Genomic DNA, 11,072 nt, shown 5'->3' on the forward strand with positions numbered 1-11,072 from the left:
AAAAATGTTTATTTTGTCTGGATTAAATTTTTGATTCTGATTCTTTATTGTTAAAAACAGCACGTTCTACATTAAGCTCAATTGTAGCAGACTAATTCTCTAACAGGTGGAGAAAACTGGGCACTTCAGATATATTGGCAGGGGAATTGAGAAATGCAATGCCTGTTGAGCAAAAAATTAAGCTTTGGAGAGATGAATTTGGGGTTACGATCTCCTGGAGGCTCATTAGCTGCCATATTGGCTCAGGTGACTTTTAGTCATCTCAGATGTCATAGAATCCTCATAGAAACCCTAGAGTGCAGAAGGAGGCCATTCAGCCTATCAAGTCTGCACTGAACTCCACCTAACCTTTGGACGCTAAGTGACAATTTAGCATGGCCAATCCACCTAACCTGCACATCTTTGGACTGTGGGAGGAAACCAGAGCACCCGGAGGAAACCCACGCAGACACGGGGAGAATGTCTAGCTGCAAGGATTGCTGACCTCACTGATATATTCAAATAGAATTCACAGAACTTACAGTGCAGAAGGAGGCCATTCGGCCCATAGGGTCTGCACTGGTCCTTGGAAAGAGCACCCTACTCCTCCACCCTATCCCGTAACACAGTTACCCCACCTAACCTTTTGGAAACTAAGGGGCAATTTAGCATGGCCAATCCACCCAACCTGCACATCTTTGAACTGTGGGAGGAAATCGGAGCACCCGGAGGAAACCCACACAGACACGGGGAGAAGGTGCAGACTCCACACAGACAGTCACGCGAGGCTGGGATTGAACCTGGGACCCTGGAGCTGTGAGGCAGCAATGCTAACCGCTGTGCCATTGTGCCGCCTGATAATAAGGATCCTCTGCCTGTTCAAGGGCCTTTTTCCAAAACTGACTTGTGGGAATATCAGATTTGCCTATTCTTCATGCTGTCCCAATAATTTGTGATGCTAATAGTTGGCAAGAAGGTTGCGTTGTCAACATGATAAGAGGTTCTCAGTTACACACAGATTAGGTTCGGTGTACTGTGGCTGCCATGTGCACAGTCTGCAGGAGGCACCACAACAACTCAACAAGGAGTCTTCTGCAGTACCTCCCTAACATACAACCTGCACCAGCTAAAAGAACACAGAAAGCAAATGCATGGGAAAGTTGCCTCTCATGCAGTATTTTGATTTGAACCAACAGGGAAGAATTTGATGCTCTTTCACTGACATGTTTGCAGGTAGGGAGGGAGCCCATACAATTTCACAGGTGGACTTCCCACTGCCCTCCTGTCGGCCCCCAAAGTGTCAGCAATTTTATGTGGGGCAGGCAAGGCTTAGCTCGCCCCAATTGAGGCCTTCATGTGGTTACTTAAGGACCACTTCCTGTCAGCCTCCTTCAAGAGCCCAGTTTCCACATTGGGCACCACTCCCCCCACCTCCCCCCGACCCCCCATCAAGGCCTGTTCTCCCTTTCAGCCCCAGGTCCTCCTTCTCCTCCCCCACCCCCGCAGCATCTCCATCAAGACTCTGCCTCCACTCACCCGACAGCCACCCAAACTTCACCTACCCTCCCCGTCATGCGACTTCCACATACTTACCTGGTCCTGGACTCCAGGACTTTGAATCTGGGGGTCCTTGCAGTCCCATTCCTGTCCACTGCTGCCACTGATGCTGGTTGGACTGTGTGGTGCTCTTTGTGTTGCTAATTTTAGGATGGTTGGCGTAGTGTTCACAAAGACCACAAATAGCTTTAAATTGAACAAAGCTATAAATGTATTAACACTAGTTAATTGGATTCGACACTTACTCCTATATAATACACAGTTGATAATAAACATATAATCTACTACTAATCTCTACACTATTACATTAACTATGATCTGCTCTCACTCACACTATCTTTCCTTCAGCCTGTACTCCAGCTTTCTCCTCAACCTCTCACCCACAAGGCTTAGCACCAATGCCTTGTATAGATGTACATCTGGCTCCCTCTAGTGGCTGATTTAGACATTATATTAACCCATACAGATCCTGACATTTATGATATTGTCACAGACTGTTGAGCTGCTGGCCAATCAGATCAGCCAGCAGCGCTCTGCTTTCTCCCGAGTGAGAGCGGAAGTCCGGTCTCCAGTCAAATAGTGCTCCTCAGAAATCTAGCCAGCCAAAGAATCCTGCCCATAATGGAATGGGCTGGTTTAGAACAAACAAAGAAAATTACAGCACAGGAACAGGTCCTGCGGCCCTCCCAGATCTTTATCTAAACCTGCCACCTATTTCCCAAGGATCTACTTCCCTCTGTTCCCCGCCCGTTCATATATCTGTCTAGGTGCATCTTAAATGATGCTATTGGGCCCGCCTCTACCACCTCCGCTGGCAAAGCGTTCCAGGCACCCACCACCCTCTGCGTAAAAAACTTTCTACGCACATCTCCCTTAAACTTTCCCCCTCTCACCTTGAAATCGTGACCCCTTGTAATTGACACCCCCACTCTTGGAAAAAGCTTGTTGCTATCCACCCTGTCCATACCTCTCGTAATTTTGTAGACCTCAATCAGGTCCCCCCTCAACCTCCGTCTTTCCAACGAAAACAATCCTAATCTACTCAACCTTTCTTCATAGCTAGTACCCTCCATACCAGGCAACATCCTGGTGAACCTCCTCTGCACCCTCTCTAAAGTATCCACAACCTTCTGGTAATGTGGCGACCAGAACTGCACGCAGTATTCCAAATGTGGCTTAACCAAAGTCCTATACAACTGTAACATGATCTGCCGACTCTTGTACTCAATACCCCGTCCGTGAAGGCAAGCATGCTGTACGCCTTCTTGACCACTCAATCGACCTGCATTGCCACCTTCAGGTACAATGGACCTGAACTCCCAGATCTCTCTGTACATCAATTTTCCCCAGGACTCTTCCATTCACCGTATAGTCCGCTCTTGAATTAGATCTTCCAAAATGCATCACCTCACATTTGCCTGGATTGAACTCCATCTGCCATTTCTCTGCCCAACTCTCCAATCTATTTATATTTTGCTGTATTCTCTGACAGTCCTCCTCGCTATCTGCAACTCCACCAATCTTAGTATCATCTACAAACTTGCTAATCAGACCACCTATACCTTCGTCCAGATCATTTATGTATATCACAAACAACAGTGGTCCGAGCACGGATCCCTGTGGAACACCACTAGTCACCTTTCTCCATTTTGAGACACTCCCTTCCACCACTACTCTCTGTCTCCTGTTGCCCAGCCAGTTCTTTATCCATCGAGCTAGTACACCCTGAACCCCATACAACTTCACTTTTTCCATCAACCTGCCATGGGAAACTTTATCAAACGCCTTACTGAAGTCCATGTATATGACATCTACAGTCCTTCCCTCATCAATTAACGTTGTCACTTCCTCAAATAATTCTATTAGGTTTGTAAGACATGACATTCCCTGCACAAAACCATGCTGCCTATCACTGATAAGTCTATTTTCTTCCAAATGTGAATAGATCCTTTCCCTCAGTATCTTCTCCAAGAGTTTGCCTACCACTGACGTCAAGATCACAGGTCTATAATTCCCTGGATTATCCCTGCTACCCTTCTTAAACAAAGAGACAACATTAGCAATTCTCCAGTCCTCCGGGACCTCACCCGTGCTCAAGGATGCTGCAAAGATATATGTTAAGCCCCCAGCTATTTCTTCCCTTGCTTCCCTCAGTAACCTGGGATAGATCCCATCCGGACCTGGGGACTTGTCCACCTTAATGCCTTTTAGAATACCCAAAACTTCCCCTTCCTTATGCCGACTTGACCTAGAGTATTTAAACCTTAGCCTCAACATCTGTCATGTCCCTCTCCTTGGTGAATACCGATGCAAAGTACTCATTAAGAATCTCACCCATTTCCTCTGACTCCCCGCATAAATTCCCTCTTTTGTTTTTGAGTGGGCCAATCCTTTCTCTAGTTACCCTCTTGCTCCTTATATACGAATAAAAGGCTTTGGGATTTTCCTTAACCCTGTTAGCCAAAGATATTTCATGACCCCTTTTAGCCCTCTTTATTGCGTGTTTGAGATTTGTCCTACTTTCCCGATATTCCTCCAAAGCGTCATCAGATTTAAGTCGCCTAGATGTTATGTATGCTTCCTTATTCATCTTAGCTAGTCTCACAATTCCACCCGTCATCCATGGTTCCCTAATCTTGCCATTTCTATCCCTAATTTTCACAGGGACATGTCTGTCCTGCACTCTAATCAACCTTTCCTGAAAAGACTCCCGCATTTCAAATGTGGATTTACCCTTAAAGAGCTGCTCCCAATCCACATTCCCTAGCTCCTGCCGAATTTTGTTATACTTGGCCTTTCCCCAATCTAGCACTCTTTCTTTAGGACCACTCTCGTCTTTGTCCATGAGTATTCTAAAACTTACGGAATTGTGATCGCTATTCCCAAAGTAATCACCAACTGAAACTTTAACCACCTGGCCGGGATCATTCCCCAATACCAGGTCCAGTATGGCCCCTTCCCGAGTTGGACTATTTACATACTGCTCTAAAAAACTCTCCTGGATGCTCCTTACAAATTCTACTCCATCTACGCCTCCAACACTACATGAATCCCATTCAATGTTGGGGAAGTTAAAATCTCCCATCACGACCACCCTATTGCTCCTACATTTTTCTATAATCTGTCTACATATTTGTACCTCTACTTCACGCTCGCTTTTGGGAGGCCTGTAGTAAAGTCCCAACAATGTTACTGCACCCTTCCTATTTCTTAGCTCTATCCATATTGCCTCAGTGCTCGAATCCTCCATCGTGCCCTCCTTAATCATAGCTGTGATATCATCTTTGACCAGTAATGCAATTCTTGCACCCCTTTTACCTCCCTCTCTATCCCTCCTGAAGCATCTATACCCTGGGATATTTAGTTGCCAGTCTTTCCCTTCCCTCAACCAAGTCTCCGTAATACCAATAACATCATATTCCCAGGTACTAATCCAAGCCCTAAGTTCATCTGCTTTACCTGCTACACTTCTCGCATTGAAACAAATGCACCTCAGACCACCTGTCCCTTTGAGTTCATCATCTCTTCCCTAACTACTCTTCCCCTTAGTCACATTGAGTTTATTATCTAGTACCTTACTGGCTTTAGTTGCTGCCTCTTTACTGACCTCTAACTTCCTAATCTGGTTCCCATCCCCCTGCCACATTAGTTTAAAACCTCCCCAACAGTGTTAGCAAAAGCACCCCCTAGGACATTGGTTACAGTCCTGCCCAGGTGTAGACCACCCGATTTGTAATGGTCCCACCGCCCCCAGAACTGGTTCCAATTTCCCAAAAATCTGAACCCCTCCCTCCTGCACCATCTCTCAAGCCACGTATTCATTCTGACTATTCTTGAATTTCTACTCTGACTGTCTCATGGCACTGGTAGCAATCCTGAGATTACTACCTTTGAGGTCCTACTTTTTAAACTTATCTCTAAACTCCCTAAATTCTGATTGTAGGACCTCATCCCGTTTTTTACCTATATCGTTGGAGCCTATATCCACCACGACAACTGGCTGTTCACCCTCCCCCTTCAGTATGTCCTGCAGCCGATCTGAGACATCCCTGACCCGTGCACCCGGGAGGCAACATACCATTCGGGAGTCGCGTTTTCGACCACAGAAACGCCTGTCTACTCCCCTTACGATTGAATCCCTTATGGCCCTAGAGCCCTGCCAGTCTTTTTCCCGCCCTTCTGTGCAGCAGAGCCAGCAACGGTGCCATGAGCCTGGATACTACTGTCTTCCCCTGGTTAGTCATCTCCCCCAACAGTATCCAAAACGGTATACCTGTTTTGGAGGGAGATGACCGCAGGGGACACCTGCACTGCCTTCCTGCTCTTTCTCTGCCTTTTGGTCACCCATTCCCTGTCTCCCTCACCAATCCTAATCTGTGGTGTGACCAACTCACTGAACGTGCTATCCACGACCTCCTCAGCATCGCGGATGCTCCAAAGTGAGTCCATCCGCAGCTCCAGAGCCGTCATGCGGTCTAACAAGAGCTGCAGCTGGACACACTTCCCACACATGAAGGAGTCAGGGGCATCGGCCACGTCCCTGAACTCCCACATTGAGCACGAGGAGCATAACACGGGTCTGGGATCTCCTGCCATTTTTACACTTTACCGTAACTGATTACAAATATAATATCAAATAATGAATAAGTGAAAGGAATAAGGATTTTACTTACCAATCACAATACTTACCAACACACAAAGAGTTAAATTTCTCCCAGCTACTTACCTTCTTGACAGTCCCCTGGCCACTGCTCCCGCCGAAAATCTGAAGGCCGCTTCTCCTGCAAGGTAAGTTTTTAAAGGGTAAACTTACCTTCCCGACAGACCCCTGGCCACTGCGCCCGCTGAAAACCTGAAGCTATAACTTGAGGATAAAAGAAAAAGAAAAGAGAGAGTTTACCTGATATTCACTCACCCCCTTAGGTTAGAGGAGGTGGAAGGGTGGGAGACACTACAAGTATAGTGTCTCGGGTTTAGCAACCGCCCAACTTAAATAGAGGTAAAAATCAAACACTTAAGCACCTACCTGATTCCCAAGCTGCACTCCGGCTCCCTTTCTCTCTCCCGCTCCCGAAAATGAAGGCCGCTGGAACCTGCGGGCAAGTTTATACACCTACCCGAATCCCAAGCTGCACTCGCTGCGCTCCGGCTCCCTCTCTCTCTCCCGCTCCCAGAAATGAAGGCCGCTGGAACCTGGGGACAAGTTTAAACACCTACCTGAATCCCAGGCTGCACTCGCACGCTCCGGCTCCCTCTCTCTCTCCCGCTCCCAGAAATGAAGGCCGCTGGAAACTGGGGCCAAGTTTAAACACCTACCTGAATCCCAAGCTGCACTCGCCGCGCTCCGGCTCCCTCTCTTTCTCCCGCTCCCAGATATGAAGGCCGCTGGAACCTGCGGGCAAGTTTAAACACGTACCCGAATCCCAAGCTGCAGTCGCTGCGCTCCGGCTCCCTCTCTCTCTCCCGCTCCAGGAAATGAAGGCCTCTGGAACCTGGGGGCAAGTTTAAACACCTACCTGAATCCCAGGCTGCACTCGCTGCGCTCCGGCTCCCTCTCTCTCTCCCGCTCCCAGAAATGAAGGCCTCTGGAACCTGGGGGCAAGTTTAAACACCTACCTGAATCCCAAGCTGCACTCGCTGAGCTCCGGCTCCCTCTCTCTCTCCCGCTCCCGCAAAAGCTCAGTGGGATAGACAGCTGGTTTGTAATGCAGAACAAGGCCAGCAGCTTGGGTTCAATTTCCGTACCAGCTTACCCGAACAGGCACCGGAATGTGGCGACTAGGGTCTTTTCACAGTAACTTCATACTTGTGACAATAAAAGATTATTATTATTATTCCTTCAATGTTTGTGAGTCAAAATCCTGTATATTACGAGAACCATCAGTAGCACATGGAGTGATTCAAGAATAAAGGACCCCCACTGCCTACTCTAGGGAAATGAGGGATAAGCACTCACTATTGGACCTGGTGCTTTTCATGGTCACAGCTATTCCAAATACACAGACGCTAACAGTGTGTAGAACAGATGCTGCATCATTCTTTGATATTAAAACACCATTTAGCTTTCACTCTGTTGAATATTCATTATAGTTTATTGTTCCACTACAATTCCAAAGCATAATAGTTATGTGAATATTTGATAGAATTAATGCTATCTGGTTTTCAAACACTGGGAACAAATACAATACTCAACTAAAATAGGTAACTGCTTTGTGTATTTGGAATTGCATAGTTGGATTTGATGTTTTTCCATCCATGAATGAAATGAAGTTGGTCTCGGTTATCCTCCTGTGGTTTTATTTCTGATACTATCGACTCTGGGGCACGTAATTGTGTAGCAGACTGTACTACCCCTCCATGAAAGTCAACTTTACAAGTGTCCATCCGAAGTGAAGGAGGCAGCAGCTAGTGTCCACCCAGGTATGTTTGGCCGAAGGCAAATGATGTGTAGAACACCTGATGGAATGATGTTATTTATTTTCCATAATTTGCGCATTTGTAATGTCCAAACTAAGAATGACAGATAAAACCCACGTCCAGCAATGCTAGCCAGCAATAGAAAGGGGAAATTAAAATTAAAATGCTTTAAAATACCAACAAAGGTGGTGTAAAACATCTATGAATCTTCATCTGAGGTGGTTAGGTTTTGCATTTCTTTCAGAAACCTTTACAAAGAACAAAGAACAAGAACAAAGAAATGTACAGCACAGGAACAGGCCCTTCGGCCCTCCAAGCCCGCGCCGACCATACTGCCCGACTAAACTACAATCTTCTACACTTCCTGGGTCCGTATCCTTCTATTCCCATCCTATTCATATATTTGTCAAGATGCCCCTTAAATGTCCCTATCGTCCCTGCTTCCACTACCTCCTCCGGTAGCGAGTTCCAGGCACCCACTACCCTCTGCGTAAAAAACTTGCCTCGTACATCTACTCTAAACCTTGCCCCTCTCACCTTAAACCTATGCCCCCTAGTAATTGACCCCTCTACCCTGGGGAAAAGCCTCTGACTATCCACTCTGTCTATGCCCCTCATAATTTTGTAGACCTCTATCAGGTCGCCCCTCAACCTCCTTCGTTCCAGAGAGAACAAACCGAGTTTATTCAATCGCTCCTCATAGCTTATGCCCTCCATACCAGGCAACATTCTGGTAAATCTCTTCTGCACCCTCTCTAAAGCCTCCACATCCTTCTGGTAGTGTGGCGACCAGAATTGAACACTATACTCCAAGTGTGGCCTAACTAAGGTTCTATACAGCTGCAACATGACTTGCCAATTCTTATACTCAATGCCCCGTCCAATGAAGGCAAGCATGCCGTATGCCTTCTTGACTACCTTCTCCACCTGTGTTGCCCCTTTCAATGACCTGTGGACCTGTACTCCTAGATCTCTTTGACTTTCAATACTCTTGAGGGTTCTACCATTTACTGTATATTCCCTACCTGCATTAGCCCTTCCAAAATGCATTACCTCACATTTGTCCGGATTAAACTCCATCTGCCATCTCTCCGCCCAAGTCTCCAGACAATCTAAATCCTGCTGTATCCTCAGACAGTCCTCATCGCTATCCGCAATTCCACCAACCTTTGTGTCGTCTGCAAACTTACTAATCAGACCAGTTACATTTTCCTCCAAATCATTTATATATACTACAAACAGCAAAGGTCCCAGCACTGATCCCTGTGGAACACCACTGGTCACAGCCCTCCAATTAGAAAAGCATCCCTCCATTGCTACCCTCTGCCTTCTATGGCCTAGCCAGTTCTGAATCCACCTTGCCAGCTCACCCCTGATCCCGTGTGACTTCACCTTTTGTACTAGTCTACCATGAGGGACCTTGTCAAAGGCCTTACTGAAGTCCATGTAGACAACATCCACTGCCCTACCTGCATCAATCATCTTAGTGACCTCCTCGAAAAACTCTATCAAGTTAGTGAGACACGACCTCCCCTTCACAAAACCGTGCTGCCTCTCACTAATACGTCCATTTGCTTCCAAATGGGAGTAGATCCTGTCTCGAAGAATTCTCTCCAGTAATTTCCCTACCACTGAAGTAAGGCTCACCGGCCTGTAGTTCCCGGGATTATCCTTGCTACCCTTCTTAAACAGAGGAACAACATTGGCTATTCTCCAGTCCTCCGGGACATCCCCTGAAGACAGCGAGGATCCAAAGATTTCTGTCAACGCCTCAGCAATTTCCTCTCCAGCCTCCTTCAGTATTCTGGGGTAGATCCCATCAGGCCCTGGGGACTTATCTACCTTAATATTTTTTAAGACACCCAACACCTCGTCTTTTTGGATCACAATGTGACCCAGGCTATCTACACCCCCTTCTCCAGACTCAACATCTACCAATTCCTTCTCTTTGGTGAATACTGATGCAAAGTATTCATTTAGTACCTCGCCCATTTCCTCTGGCTCCACACATAGATTCCCTTGCCTATCCTTCAGTGGGCCAACCCTTTCCCTGGCTACCCTCTTGCTTTTTATGTACGTTTAGGACTAATGTAGTTTACATCTTAGGTAAGTCAAGTGCAAAGAGGGAACCGTTGTCCTCCAGTAGGAGCAACCTAACCCCGGCCGCTTTCTGCCACGCATGTAGGCGTGTGAGGTGGATGGTGGAAGACCAGACCAAGCGGACAACACACACACTGGTCATTAACAATGCTGCCCTCAGAGATACTTCTCTGTAATCCAGCTCCATTTGTTTACAGGACGGAAGAGACTACTATCACCATTCTAGTGATCAACCTCTCAAAGGCAGCAGGTGGAGCATCCAGGGCAAGAGACAAGATTGGCCTTTGGGGCCTCTGTCATGGGAACCTATTTCTGAATTGGGAACCTTTGGAACTGGTCAATCTGCTGAGAGCTTTAGGGTGGATTGCAGTGCTACACATTCATCCATTATGGTAGCACAGGTATAGATAATGGATTCCTGCTAATGGGTGGTCGTGTCCTACACATTCTCAAGGACTATCTTCAGCGCCTGATCACATATTTATTGTGTTATAACTTGCCTGCTTACCACTGGCTGGGGCCTAATGACAATCCCACAATCCTTAGGGAGTATGAGCTTCCCCAATGAGGGGGGCGGAGAAATCATTACCGGATTCCCTGCATAAATAGAGCTGGCCAGTATGGTACCAGCTAGAGAGGAGTGAGCAGCAAGGGAGTTACTGCTGGTGTTGTGTATATATATGTTATTGTAAATAAATGTTATTTCTTTCTGTTCTACAATTCGTGCTGGATTCTTCGTGGCCCTCACAAAACTGGCAACGAGGGTTAAAGTGGATAGCTGTCTACGCTGCTGAAGCCACCTCCCCAGATTTTTTTGGATACAGGTTGAAAGTTTTTTTTCTGTTACACCATGCGTCTGTACGGACGTTTGGATGTTTTTGATGCTGCGCTGGAAAGTTGGAACCAGTACGCACAACGGATGCGTTACTATTTCTGGGCAAACAATATCACAGTAAACGAGCGCCAGGTGGTCATATTGCTCACCGCCTGCGGCCCGCATACGTTTGGGGTGATTAAGA

This window comes from Scyliorhinus torazame, chromosome 6, assembly GCF_047496885.1.
Source record: "Scyliorhinus torazame isolate Kashiwa2021f chromosome 6, sScyTor2.1, whole genome shotgun sequence".
Classification (NCBI taxonomy): domain Eukaryota; kingdom Metazoa; phylum Chordata; class Chondrichthyes; order Carcharhiniformes; family Scyliorhinidae; genus Scyliorhinus; species Scyliorhinus torazame.